We start from the raw sequence: 13,575 nt of genomic DNA on the forward strand, positions 1-13,575 counted from the left end.
TTATATTTTTTGTGTCAAATACTTGGGTTTTTTTTATTGATGACAGTTGGCAATTCCTAAACTGATGCTATCAAAGGAAAACAATTGAAACATTAGTCAACTCTTCAGGGGAATTTGTAGAAGTGTTATAAAGAATAGCCAGGTTTTTTCACTGTTCTTTCCATAATGAGATATTGTTTACAGAACTGGAATTTAAAAAATCAATATAAAGTACAATACTCGAACATTCCATTGTCATACGAGGAAAAATTATCACCAAAGAAAATGGAATTTAAATCTTTAAATAAAAGGAACCTGTTAAGTCATTAAGTGAATGGTATATGCAGATTAAAAACGGAGATAAAGGATGAGAGGAAAAAAATCCTCCAAATTACGGTGGTGTAAATGTTTTTTAAAAGTAAGACAAAAGAATATTTTTACAGAAGTATATGATACTATTGTAATCTAATATATAGTAAAGAAAAAAGAAGGACTTATTCAGCTTCTGATGTCAAGTCTACCAAAAACACGTGGTTATTGTACATGGTTTTTTAAGTGTGGTTATTTAAACAGGAAATTCAGTTTCTAAAGGTTTTCTTTTTTCCAATAAGCTCCTCAGCTGACAAAGTACCATTTTTTATTCACCTATGTTTTGGACTTGACATACGTTGTTGATGTAAAACTTGCCTTTTTTTTTTTTTCAACTGGTGTATATGCAGGAAATAGTAGTTACATATTTTTCTCTGCAGAAGTTTTAGTTGTTATTTTGTGACCTTTTTATATGCTTATCTGTGCTCATTTAAGCACAGCTGGCCAGTGGTTTTGGAATTTTTTGCCCTAATTCAAACTCTTGTCAAATTACAATTTTGTAATTCCATTAAAATATGCTAATGTGATATTATTCTTCCTGTTCTCCAACTAAATCTAACATTGAACTTTTATGCTTAAAAGTGAAACTGGTTTACTAAATTCCTTCATAAGATTTCAGAATAGAAATTTGTTAAATAGATCTATTTATCATGAGAATCTGAAGCAATAATTTCCAATGGAAAAAAAAATAATCAAATAACCAAAAAACTTAAATTGAAGGTAAAGTTAATTTAATACAGAAATTAAGGCAGCATCATGACTCTTATATAAGTTATAAAATGCTACAGGCGAATGTCCAATCTATTCAACACCAAGTCTGGCATTACAACCAAAACTTTTAGAAATATTTAAAAGTTGTTCTTGCTCTGCTGCGCTAAAGCAACCTTTCAGTGTTATAGCAGCTATTCGGAAAAAAAAATTAAGTTAGTCTTAAACTATGATGTCTCTGATGTTGCTATATTTCAGAAGTGCTGCCATGAAGAATTATTCTTGTTGAAGATATGCTGTGACTTTTTAGATGTGGTATTCTGCCATATTTTTTTTCTTGGAAACACTGGTGTTGGCTTGAATATATGACTGAACAGGCAGTCAACAAATTAACAACAGGACTGTGGGTGATCAAGAGTATGAGAATGTAAGACCATCTATTCAAATTAAGAGGAATACATGCTACTATTTTTACAGTCACAATAAAGCTGAAAAAAATAATTCTTTTCAGGGACTTCACTAAATTCACATGCCATCAGCTGTTACTTTTCCTTGACTCAACACTTCTGCGGATAGCTGTTGCATCTACTTCGTGTCATGAACTTAAAATTTGTTACTATATATGAAATGAGTTGGTTTTGTTCTAAAATTTTATAATCACACCTTCTTTTTCATGGGGATCTGTCATGACACCTTTAAAAAGCATTTAATTCTTCCTTCTATTCAGTGTAGTTTCTGAGAGATCATTTAACTTCATTGGATTTTGACAATAATTTAAATTTACCTTCAAATTAATCCAAAGTCTATATTTTGCATAGATACAGCAAGATCTTTGAATAATATTTTTAAGTTTAAATGGAGGTTAATAATATTTTTTTACTACAGAGTGATTATCAAAAAAAAGGTAATGTCATTTTTTCCTTAGTACTCTTAGGTATCAAGTTTTTACCTTCTCAATATAGTAAGGATGGTCTGACAATTGATGAATTCTTTACTTAGTAGCATAATATTTAAATGTTCTGTCATATAAATAGCATGCAGTGATATCACACAGAACAAAAACACACTGCATGAATCAATCATTCCTATCACTGGAAAGTCAACAGGGTTTTCACCTAGAAAAAAATATTTTCTTTGAGAAGTTTTCCAAATGGAAATTTTAATTAATTTTATAACTAAAAGGTGTTATAACCCCATACACACACACAAAATTAGTTTTCTTTTTGAGGTTTACAAGAACTTCGTTTAAGGTCAAACTTGGTAGATTAGACTTTGTCCTGAACAGCTAAATCACGTAAACATATACTTAATCATGTGGTTAGTTCTGCTGACTCACTTGATTTTTTCCAGGGAAAAAAGTTTTCTACAAATGAAGTTTATCTGGCTATAGCTTTATTAGTTTCATTGTTATGTTAACTCCTCTTAAAAAGTCTCATTCAGGTTTTTTCTGTAGTGTCAGATACTTTGATAGGACTGCTAGAAACTTTTGTCTCCCTTTCCCTTTTACACACTAGGAGAAAGACTATGGGGTTTCTAGACATTCCTCCTTGTATGACAAAGAAGGAAGTAATTCTCAGTGAGTTACACATGAGAAGTCTGACATCCCCTGCGAAGGAATGCATTTTCCTAATTCCATTTCCTGTTCTGGGCAGTAAATGAGGGAAGACAAGATCTTATTTCAGATGAAGTAGATCATCCAAGTTCACAGTATAATTTATTCTAACAAGTAGGTCTTCTCCTGCCACCCATCTTAGAAACACAAATTCTTATTTCATTTTTTTTTTATTCACAGAGAAAAAAACAAAAACAACAAAAAAAAAAACAAACCAGATCACTATGTTCGTGCATGACATTCAGGTAAAATGAACATAAATTTAACCATAACGATTCATAGAGGCTGACAGCACTAGGATGAGTAGTAGCCACAGTCTTATGATTTCAAGGATTTCTTGTTTGCACAGTTCTTCTGTCATCAATCACCTTACTTACTGCCATATTCTCTGTCTTCCAAGGTATACATGTTGTTCGCATTACAGATTGCCTTTATACTTGCTTTGTATAGTGCTTTGTTTTATTTGTCTAATATTAAATTAAATCTTATGTATCCATCATGCCAAATCAGTTTCATAATTTCAGACAAAATTTGAAAGTATGAATGGCTGCTTGAAGTGAACATGAGCAATGAGTAGAATTGCAGAAGATATGCAATTTTCCCACATTATTTGCTCTGATATTTTATGTTACAGAGAGAAATACTAATTAAATATTTTTTTCCACATTCTGTGATTTATGTAGGCTATCTATACTCAAATCACTCATTTTGCATGTTGTGTGGTCATTGCTGAGTCTCTAAAATATGAATTTAACAAGGAAGAGGATTTTTTTATATATATAAATCATTAGAATTCATATTGACACTGCTTCTGGGAATGTTCAAAAAAAAATTAAAAACAGAAACAAAACCCAAAAACCAACCAAACAAACAAACCAAAAAACCCAACCCCCAAACTTACATTTCTACCAGTCTCTTACTTTTTCATTTATAATATTGCGAACAACTAATTCCTGATTCTATATGTATGCATCTCAAACACCCCAAGATAAATCATTGTGATGTAACTGAGTAAGTATCACATTAAGGACACATCAGGTTAAGGAAGATGTAATTAGTTTCAGAACTATCCCCACTTTGTACCTACATATTATTTTCCATCTAAATTCAAGTGAAGGAGATCCAAAGATTTTTTATATATACTAGGTTGCATAATGCTAACATGTCAGAGAACTGCTTATGTTTCTGATCCTTGAAATGCCCAAATTTTTCAGTTCTGATAAGGGCTTTCAGCTTACTGTTTTGCCGGTCAGGTTTCTACTTTCTTATTCCCTGGCACCACGTCATTAGCAGTAGGGTTAGTGCTTCCTACAGTATTTTAGTCAACTTCATCTCTAGAGAGGCTTTGCAAATGTCCAAGTCACTTTAATCAGCCACATCACCTCTTTGGAGTATTATTGAACAGCAAAGAACTGAGAATTACCAATATTTTGCAGATATATCTCCATGTCCCTGTGTGATTACCAGAAATGTAATAGTAAAAAAGATTGTTTTAAAAGAGGCTCACTTAAAAAACTATTCGAAATTCAATATTTAAGCTCAGAAAGAATTTCTCTGCTTCACTCTGAGCCCAGTTTTTGCAAGTAAAGCTGAGATATGACAGGCACCATTCTGGTAAATGATCTGTGTTGTAGAAGGCAAACAAGAAAATTATCTGCAGCTGCAGGCTGACAGACTGCATGCATACCCCGACTACCCTGGCATTTTAGTACAGTAGTGTGTGCTGAGGTGGTAGAAAAGAGAACAGATAAGACCCTCATAATATATATTTATTTGATATTTTAAATCCATTATTTTAATTCTATATAATATAAACATATTTGATATTTTAAATTTAGTGATTTAACTCTGTATACACTTTGGCACACTTAGTTTTATAGGAATTTGCTCTGTGAGCATTTACTATTCTCTCAGATCCCACACTAGTCAAAGCATTGAGGTAGAACTTTGTATTTTCCTTAAAGTAAGGACACAAAGAAATATCAGAAAGTTTTTCATATTTAATGATCTCCTATTACAGTATATTCTATATTGAAATTAATTTTGAATTACAGAAAATTCGGTTTTACCAGTAGATACTTGTTCTGAAAGTTATTTCCTCTCTCTGCTTCAGTCCTGCACACTCTAGCTGGGAAAGTTAGCGTCTTCAAACTTGTTCTCATTTATCAGGTGTCAAGGGCATCTTAATCTGGTAGAGGCTTGGCACAGTCATCACCAAGTCTTTAGGAAAGTCTGTTAGTTTTTTCTTATCACAACAAAATTTGGCTCACAGCTGCCCAACTGCCACATTAGGAAATTCCTATCTCTCATGGGCAGTGGTCTCCCTGCCTATCTGGAGTCTGGTGTGGTTAGCTGCTCTCCAGGAAAGATGCAGTCTCATGCTACCTTCTCATAGTTGTACCTTACCCAGTGTGCAGCAGCAAGAACACGGTAGAGTCAGTTTTTCTCCCTGTTTTTAGCCAAACATAACATGAAGTTAACATTGAGTCAATCAAATTATTACCTTGGGCATAGGAAACAAACCCGTTGAACCTGCTGGGTGTACAGTTACCACCTGCCAGCGAATGGATGTACAGTCAGCATTAAAAAAAAAAAAGGTATTTGGAAAGTTCATACAACAAGTAAGTGAGTGAGTCACACTGATCAAACAACAAGCTCAAATAGGAAACCCCAGTTTGAACAACAGTCACTCCTCAGCTGTGTCTTGGTCAGCCAACACTATTAGGCAATCTAAAGAATTTCCTTTCAGAAAACTTCTGAACTTCATTTGGGAATTTGACCTTAATGTTGCAATGAGGTGGTACAAAGAGGAGCTCCTCCTAACTGAAGTCCATTCCTAAAAGTTTCAATAAATTGAAGTACTTTAAAAGTCCCTGTACACCCACTGTCATATGTTTGTTTTACATATCCCACAACAAATTCATTCTTCATGTAGAATATACTCAGAATATTAATTATTCTCTTGATCATCAAACAATAGCTTCCTTATTGTAATTCCTTACAATCTGAGTCCATAGCAGATTGCATCTTTTGGCAGCTTCAGATTGTCCTTATCATGAGACATACCTTAGATGTTCAGTTTTTGCAAACCACCTTTTTTCTGGTTTTGAAGCAAACTGATTAAGGAATTTAGATGTAAGTAATTACTTTGAGCTTTCTGCCATGATAATTCATAGAAAAGAAGATCCTTGAAATCTTCATAATATTTATTAAAGTTACATCCTTGCATACCAGAACTTTCTAGTCATAGTTTTTTCAGACCTTATTCAAAAATTAGTTGTGAAATGAGATGTGATTTTCACAAGACAATTCCCAATGGAAACCAATTCCAAGGCTCTTAGGGAAGTGAGATATATTAGCAGTGAAATTTTGTGAGATACTTAGGTATTCTAAGCTATACTCTAGGCTAGAGTAAAATAACTGAAATCCTTTTCTGTACTCCTTTGCCCTCTTAAGTTATCAAAGATTAAATGTAGCATAGATAAACAGAAAATGGGCTTAAAAATTGCATTCATCCCCAACTCTGATTTTTGTCTTCAAAACCTTGTTTCCTTGTCTAGCTGAGTTTGGCCACATCCCTTTACTCTGGATGTGTACATCAGCTCTTTAGCTCCTGGAGATGGTATAATCCAGGAAGAGTAATGTGGAAATTTACACTTTGCATGTGTTGGAAAACACTGTCATATATTCTATAATTGAAACTGTTTCTGTGTTCTATATATCCTGCAACCATTTTGTATGTGCAGTCATTGCCATCCATTTTGGTTAAAATATTATCAACAAAGGTTCAGAAAGTTTCATTAGAATTGCTACAAAAGTCAGCTATACCATGTTTTATGTTTTCTCTTAAGTTGAAATATCTTGCACATAATAGAAAACACTTTGTAGACCACTTACTAAATAAGTGTGTAGCAGACAAACACTGTAGGTGATTCGTTTTTATATAGAGTGATGATATTAGAAGAGTCAGAAGCAAATACATCTTTAGCTAATGATTTTTCTTTTGTTTTCAGCATATGAAAAAGTACTTCATACTTATTATTCTCTCTCTGAGTCCTGGTTTTGCCTGGGATAATGTTAGTTTTCTTATTACTAGCTGGTACAGTGCTGTGTGTTGGATTTAGTAGGAGAATAATGTTGACAACACTCTGATATTTTAGTTGTTGCTAAGTAGTGCTTGCTATGAATCAGAGGACTTTTTCCCACACTCTGCCAGTGAGGAGTTGCACAAGAAGCTATGAGGGAGCACATCCAGGACAACTGATCTGAACTGGCCAAGGGGATGGTCCATACCACAGAATGTCATGCCCAGTTCAAAAGATCACCCATGAGGGAAAGATCTTTGCTCAGGGATGGGTTGGGCATTGATCAGTGGGTGGTGAGCAATTGTATTGTGCATCACTTGTTTTTCTTGGTTTCCCTCTCTCTCTCTCTCTCCCCCCCTCCCATTGCAACACTATTAGTAGTAGTAGCTGTAGTAGCAGTAGTATTAGTATATTTTATTTTATTTCAATTACGAAACTGTTCTTACCTTAACCCATGATTTTTATTGTTTCTCTATTCTCCTCACCCCAGGGGGTGGAGGGAAGGGTAGTGATGTGTGCAAGCAAGCAGATGTGTGGTACTTGCTGACTAGGGTTAAACCACAGCCATCTTTCCTTGAGAAAAAGAAGAATAGTCCAAATCCTTCCAAAAGCTGGTTTTGCCATAAAACAAAGTAAGGTCAAGGATCTGCATAAGTGATCCAGCTTTTAGATATAAAATGGCAATATGTATGGTGTCAGATCCCAGTGGATGTGATGAAAAAGATAACAGCAATGTCTCCACCAACAAGAAAGAAATACAAGTCTTTTTGGGTATTATGGGTTTTTGGAGAATGTTTAAAATTACAGCCTGATTGTAAGCCCTCTCTATCAAGTGAACCAGAAGAAGAATGATTTCAAATGGAGCCCTGAACAATGACAAACCTTTGAACAAATCAGGCATCAGTTAGTTCATACTGGGTTAGTCTGGAGAGGGCAAGATGTAAAAAATGCTGTCTACACTGCACCTGGGAAGAATGGCCCTATCTGAAGCCTCTGGTAGAAAGCACCAGGGAAGACTTGATGTTGACTCTCAGGTTTTTGGAGCTGGAGATAGAGAAGATCTGAAGCCTGCTATACTCCAACTGAGCAAGAGTTACTGGCAGCTTACAAAGAGGTTTGAGCTGCTTCCAAAGTGATTGGTACTGAAGCACAGCTCCTCCTGGCACCTCAGTTACCTGTGCTGGACTGGATGTTCAAAGGGAGGATCTTCTGTATGTATCATGCAACTGATGCTACATGAAGTGAGTCGCACTGATCAAACAATAAGCTCAAACAGTAAACCCCAGTGATCCAGAAATATTGGAAGTGGTTGGTCTGGCCAGAAGGCAAAGCCTTGGGAATATCATCAGAGTGGGTAGTGACATCTGCTGAAGAGGTTCCACTGTATAATAAATTACTAGAAAGTGAGAAGCAATATGCCTTGATGGGTCCTGCTGTACTGTAGGAAAGTATCAGAGATTGAAGGTGATTTTATGGAAGCCCCTAGGACAAACCACAGAAACTGCTGAAGAAGGAGGTGAATCAAGTCAGTTTTCAGAGGTGAAAGCCATCCATGTAGCTTTAGACACTGCTGACCAAGAAAAATGACCAGTATTCTATCTCTATACTCACCCAGGGATGATGGCACAAGCCTTGTGGGAGTGGTTACAGCAATGGAAGCAGAAAAATTTTTCTGCAGCACAGAGGTAAACCCATCTGAGCTCCATGTTGTGGCAAGATATTGTTGCTTGGGTGAAGAACCTGGTTGTGATGGTATGTCACCTATATACTCATGTGCCCAAGAACCAGGTCATTGAAGAACATCAAAACAACAAACAGTATGATCAGTTTGCTAAGACTGAAGTGGCTCAGGTGGTTCTGGACCGGCAATATATGAGTGAATTGTTTCTATGTCTTGGGCTCATGACACCCCAGGCCATCAAGGAAGAGATGGAACACAAAGATGGGCTCATGATCAAGGAGGGGACTTAACCATGGACACTATTGCACAGGTTATCCATGAATGTGAAATGTACTGCAATGAAGTAAACCAAGTGATAAAAGCCTCTCTAGTGTGAAGGACAATGGCTGAAACGTAAATATGAAGAGGCCTGGCAGATGAGCTATATCATGCTGCCCCAAAGCCATGACATCAAGTGCCACGTGATTACAAGGGTGGAAACAATCACCAGATGGCTGGAAGCATATCCTGTGCCACATGCCATTACCTGGAACACCACCATGGGCCTTAAAAAGCAGGTCTTATAGAAAGAATTGAGTCAGACAATGGGACTCCTTTATGAAACAGTCTCATAGATGGGCCAAAGAGAATGGTATTGAGTGGGTATATCACATTCCCTATCATGTAGCAGTATCTGGAAAAATCAATACAGTGGACTGTTAAAGACTACACTGAGAGTAATGGGTAGTGGAACCTTCAAATTTTGGGATACACATTTAGCAAAAACCATCTCGTTAGTCAACACTAGAGAATCTAGTGTGACCTGCCTAATCAATATTTCTATGTACTGTAGAAGGGGATAAAGTTTCTGTAGTGCATATTAAAAATATACTGAGGAATACAGTCCAAGTTATTTCTGCCTCGGGGAAAGAAAAACCTATCCATGGGGTTGCTTTCTCTCAAGGACCTGGGTGCACTTGTTGGGCAGTGCAGGAGGATGGGAAGGTCCAGTGTGTACCTCAAGGGGATTTGATTTTGGAAGAGAATATCCAATGATTTAAGTTGTATATTGTTAATTACTACATAACACTGTATATCATTACTTCTATGCTGGGCATGTGCCCATCACTGCACTGGGCATCTCGCAGCACCCATCTCTACTACTGCAGATTTGAGAATCTGAACCCAACTCCTAATTGCCACATTAATGAAGAATGGACTTTGATTAAACCAGACAAGTCCAGCAATGATGGAATTGAAACTAGCTTCAGCTTGCAGCAATCCAACACCACCCTCCATTTTTTCCTGCCCTGAAAGACTGTTACATTTTCATCTAATAGAAAACACTTTGTATACTACTTGCTAAATGAGTGTAGAAGGTAAGCAATATAGGTGATTCATTTTTGTATGGAATGATGAGAAAAGTTAGAAGCTAATACATCTTCAGCTAATGATTTTTCCTTTGTTTTCAACAGGAGACATTATTTCATGCATATATTTGTGTCTCTGCAAAGCATCTAAATCTGCATTAGGACTCAGTTTATTTTTATTGAATAAATGAAATGTGTTCTTCCATGTACAATTTTTTTTTTTTGAGGGACAATGGAGATGGATTGCAAATTAAAAATTCAGACATAAGATATACTTAGCTCACTTATTTTTCCCCATACATCATGCAAAGAGCATTACAGGTAGGCTATGGTTTACAGAGTAGAAAAATAGTACCGGATAATAGAGATTGGTCATTAGATGTACAATCCCATGAGAAATATAGCAATATGTTTTTCTTTTCTGGTGTAGATATTGTGAATCAATCAGAGGAAAGAGGAGTCTGGCTCAGTAAATTGTGACACAAAAAAACCTATGAAATGTCCCCATGAAGATGTTTCATCACAGGCATTGGGATGTTGATCCTGCTGCAATTTCTCCTTTTGTGAATGCTGAAACCAGTTAAACTTTCTTATGCCCCTCTCTGAATGATACTGTATATTATGATTAGTTAAATGAATTACAGATATTTTGGTGATAAATTATAAAATTAAAGTTTTCCAAATAATTTTCCTTGGGTTTGTTTTTTTTTGTTTGTTTGTTTTGGTTTGGGTTTTTTGTTGTTGTTGGTGGTGGTTGTTGTTGTTGTTTTTTAAGCACTAATCAAAAAATTCATATGTGACAGGTAGAAGTGGCAAGGGGAGGAAGAAGAAATGGGATGCAAGAAAAAGAGTTGAAAAACTTAGGCTTAAAAGTAACACTAGAGAGCTAGCTTGAACTTACTATTCACAGGTCTGTACAGGGACATTATCTCCTATGTATTGTGATCTTCCCTTCGGCCACTATTCTTTTCTGTTTCTTTAACTGTCATGGTTCAAGTCGAGCCAGTAGCCAAGCACCGCACAGACACTTCCTCACTTCCCCACTAGCAGAACTGGGGAGAGAATCAGGAGGGGAAAAGCTGGAAAACTCATAAATTGAGATAAGGACAGCTTAATAGGGAAAGCAAAAGCCATACATGCAAGCAAAGCAAAACAAGGGATTAGTTCACTGCTTCCCATGGGCAGGCAGGTGTTTAGCCATCCCCAGGAGAGGAGGGCCCCATCATGTGTAATGGTTACTTGAGAAGACAAACTTCATCACTCCAAACATCTCCTCGCTCCTCCTTCTTCTCCCCACTTTATATACTGAGCATGATGTCATATGGTCTGGAATATCCCTTTGGTCAGTTTGGGTCACCTGTCCCAGCTGTGTCTCCTCCCAGCCTCCCATGCCCACCCAACTTTCCCAATCAGTGTGGCGTACAAAAACCAGAAAAGGCCTTGGTTCTGTGCAAGAACTGCTCAGCAGTAACAAAAACATCTCTGTATTATCAACCCTGTATTCAGCACAAATCCAAAACACAGTCCCATACCGACCACTGCGAAGAAAATTAACTCTACCCCAACCCCAACCAGCACATTCCACCTCTTATTCCCAGTCAGGCTAATCTCAGCCTCCAATACAGTCAGCTGTTTGGATTCCCTTGTCCTTCCAGGCATCACTCTGATCAGTTTTATGACAGGAACAGTACTGTATTCATTGATACATGTTGAAAATCTTATCCTACCTAGTCTAATAACTTTCTTTACTTACTGTGGTTACAGGACCAATAGATAAATAAATAAGCTTTGATTCCCATAAAATAATAACTTCCATTTTACTCAGAAATGCAAATGTGTCTTTCAAAGACAGACATTTGAGAGTATATGGAAGAGAAAAAAGGATATCCTGCAATAGAACCCTATTCTTTTGAGTCTGGAAGAAAGAAGAAATAATGTTTTTAAATAATCTGCCAGTTTTGACCCAGATCTAATTTTTAAAAAAACCTTATATCTATTTTGAAAGTCATCAATACCAGGATATGCATTTATCTTTAAATATTTTGTTTAGTGCAAAAAAGTACTCAACTCTGATCTTAATAGAGTTGTATTTTGTTAGCACAAAGTTTTTCAGTGAATCAGTTTAATCCTGTAAATCCTCAATACAGACAGGTAGACAGGGCCTATTTCAGCACAATTACACACTGCTGTGCTAGCACGATTGCCATGAAGGCTACTTTAGGTAGAGCAAATAACCTCCCTAGGGCAGCAAAGAAAACCTGTTATAAAATAATTTTCGAAATATTCATGAACAGAGGTTTGGAAAACCTTTCAAAGAGCTTTTCATCCCTCACCTGACACCATGTGTAAAAAACTTTAATCTTGCTTAGGCGTAATAGGTAATTTGACACCAAATGACCTTATCAAATTTTATCAAAAGGAAAAGTAATACAACTGGTTTCCCTCTAGTAATTTCTTGGAAGTACTTTTAATATAGTGTTCAACCAAGGATTTTTTTTTAATCACTTTCTTTTAGCACAACTTTAACTGGAACCGTGTTAAATTGGTACTAGAACACTTTCATCTACAATAGCACAAGCATTCACTTTTTCACCTAAACATGTTCATATTGTAATTTTAAAAAAACGTTTGGAAACATATATATAGAAAAATTCTACTCTTTGTTCACCTTCTTTGATTTTTATATAGAAGTAACTTAAAACAGACTGATGAATTCATGAGGTAAATTGTGCTTAACCAACCTGATTGCCTTCTACAATGGGACAATGGCTGGACAGTTGACAGAAGAGCAGTGGATATTGTCTACCTTAACTTCAACAAGGCTTTTGACACTGTCTCCCCTGAAATCTTCATAGATAAGCTCAAAAAATGTGGGCTGGACGAGTGGACAGTGGATTGTGCTGTTGTGCACTTGTTATACAACACACTACAATGGAAAGTTGCTGCCTTCATTCTTGTTTGAACAAGGTCAGAACTAAAACTTTGTTTCTGTTTTGCTGTTTGTGCGTGTTATGACCTGCCCCTGGAGGGGAGGGTAACTGAGGTTCTTGTTGATAGATCCCTTGGGATGAATTAGAGTGAAAGTAAGACAGGAAGGAAGGAGGTAAGGAAGGATAAGAGTAGATAGCAGAGAGGAAAGATATCACCACCTGTGGATGCAACAAATTCAATGTGTGATGGTTGCAATTTAGATCTGTTGAGACTGGGCAAGTCTGTACAACATAGAGTTCAATGGGTCAATGTACCTTCAAGTTCAGGTGGGAATGCCCAGGTACCTCCCTTGGGAGGGGGGAGTTTTACACTGTCCATTGCAACACTGTGGATCATGTGCAGTCTTCTGGCGGGAGGCCCCAGAAATTTATCTGTGGTCTTTGTTGGTTTCTGACCCTTTCACAGCTGCCTGTCACATCAGCGTACCTGAGCCAGTTATGCCCCATCAGAAGGGATGAACATCTTCAGGCCTATATGTGAATGTCCCAATACCTCCACCAGAACGCTCCTGAAAACTCCATCAGAGGGGAGTTTACTCCTGAGCTAGTTGTGTAAAGGAGGATATTGGTGTGATAAAAAGTATTATTCCATCACCAGGATCTGTTTCTTATCATCCTTTTCCCTTATCTGGCTCAAACCTCAGCTTTTTGTTAAAAAAAAATTGATTTTTTGTGGTCATCCTCTGGTGGTGGGCGTGCATCCTATCTGTCTTATGCCAATAAGAGGTTTCGCCACCACACCCAAAAAAACCTCTACCTCTTCTCTTTGGTTGTGGAGTACAAACCTGGTTTCAGCAAAGCG

The sequence above is a fragment of the Manacus candei genome, unplaced genomic scaffold, assembly GCF_025592945.1.
Source record: "Manacus candei isolate 608988 ecotype Guabito, Panama unplaced genomic scaffold, ASM2559294v1 h1tg000049l, whole genome shotgun sequence".
Taxonomy (NCBI): domain Eukaryota; kingdom Metazoa; phylum Chordata; class Aves; order Passeriformes; family Pipridae; genus Manacus; species Manacus candei.